Below are 1786 nucleotides of genomic sequence, written 5' to 3'. Positions count from 1 at the left end.
ATACAAGAAGTTTCATCCATGACAACAACTCAATCTTCTAACATGAAATGCTCTTTTTGTCTATGTGAAGAATGTGAGCAGCAACATGATTATTTTATTAGTTGTGTTAAAAAGCTCACTATATTTTTAAGGAAATGTCTCATAATATTGATGTGCAAAGATCCAAGAAGACTTCACAGCCTTTGAAATGTAGAGGTTGAAAAAATCTATTTATCAAACACTTTCTATGATTATTGAGAAGAAAGAAAAGGAGGAGAAGGCAAAGGAGGAGAAGGAGACAGAGGAGAAGGAAAAGGAGAAAAATGCAAAGGAGGAGAAGGAGAAGAAGGCAAAGGAGGAGAAGGAGAGGGAGAAGAAGGCAAATGAAAAGAAGGAGCAGGAGAAGGAGAAGAAGACAAAACAGGAGAAGGAGAAGAAGAAGAAGGAGACGGAGAACTGGAGAAGGTGAAGCAGAAAGAAAAAGCGAAAGCGAAAAGGAAAGGGAAGAAAGTCGAAGTTGTTAGTTGTGATGTGAAGCGACAATATCCATTTGAAGGTTTTAACATTGACGACGAGGGTCCAATTGAACTAATGTTATCCTTCTCGCAATGGATAAACGAGGGTCTTTACAAGCATCATGCAAAAAAGTAAGTAAAGTAAGACCGTTCAACTATTATTAGAATTTCTTCTTGTTGTCCAATAAATAATGATTTATAATGATTACACAACTGCAGAGGAAATAAGGAGAATCACTACTTAGTCAATTGTTCAAAACTTGAATTTGGCTAACTTGATTTAGTAGTTGCATTTCCAATGAATAAGGACCGGTTCTACGTAATGTCTCAATCCAATAGGTGTTGGAATGATGAGGTAAATCCATGCCCACTTTTTATATGTATTGTTTAATACATGAATATATACAATTAAATTGATACACTTGTTTCATCTATGTGTGCAGTATGTGAATGCCATATTTTACTATTTGTGTAAGAAGTCGAAGCAGTAGATTCATTCTAAATATCAATATACCACTACTAGTTGTTTTTTCAAAACATGCATTGACAATTCTAGTGAATATGAGGATAAAATCATTGACATAATGAAAGGATATGCTATACCTTCTGGAATGCCTCACTTGACGGATGATGTTTATGTCCCTGTAAATACTAATGCGGAATTTCATTGGGTCTTGGCAGTCGTTGCATTGAAGGAACGGTGCATAAAAATGTATGATTCCATGTCCTCAAATAGGTCTAATAGAAAACTATCCTCCGAGATTCAAAAGATGGCTACAATGTTGCCAAAGTACCTTGAGTTGAGTGGAACTTTTGAGCAAAACGAGCGAACCAACTAGTAGTTCTTAAATGTTACCAAGAAAGGAACAAATCTCACCCATTCGAAGTCAGTCATGTTACTGGTATTGCCCAACAAGAAAGCAGTAGTCTGTAAGTATCACAATATTATTTTGTCTTACGACTATCAAAATGTGATGTTATTATATTTTCTGATTGATGATATACCATGCAGAGATTGTGAAATTTTTGTTGCCGCATACGCTGAGTATTTGAGTGATGGATTACAAGTACCATCATGTGAAGTTAGTGCCGTGTCACGACCCAAAAATGGGTGTGATGGCACTCGTCTTATCCCACCAAGACAAGTCAGCCTAAAACCAAATATCTAACAAAGTGCGGAAGTAAATGACAATCCAACAACAATTCCTATTATGAAACCAAGTCATATTAATCCAATCCCCAAAATCAGGTTGTCACGTGCACAAGCCTCTAATGTAAATATTAGAATTGAA

The 1786-nt window shown here is 36.0% G+C and overlaps 1 long non-coding RNA gene across 1 annotated transcript; it reads left to right on the top strand.

Annotated features, from left to right (window-relative positions):
• The first annotated feature begins 402 nt into the window (after positions 1-402).
• Positions 403-1586, top strand: LOC114078606. Its single transcript, XR_003580244.1, has 4 exons — positions 403-626; positions 714-849; positions 1176-1424; positions 1507-1586. It is a non-coding gene; the product is annotated as an uncharacterized LOC114078606 (long non-coding RNA).
• Positions 1587-1786: the final 200 nt, after the last annotated feature.

The sequence above is a fragment of the Solanum pennellii genome, chromosome 9 (genome assembly GCF_001406875.1).
Source record: "Solanum pennellii chromosome 9, SPENNV200".
Taxonomy (NCBI): Eukaryota; Viridiplantae; Streptophyta; class Magnoliopsida; order Solanales; family Solanaceae; genus Solanum; species Solanum pennellii.
This window is presented reverse-complemented; position numbering and strand designations above follow the sequence as displayed.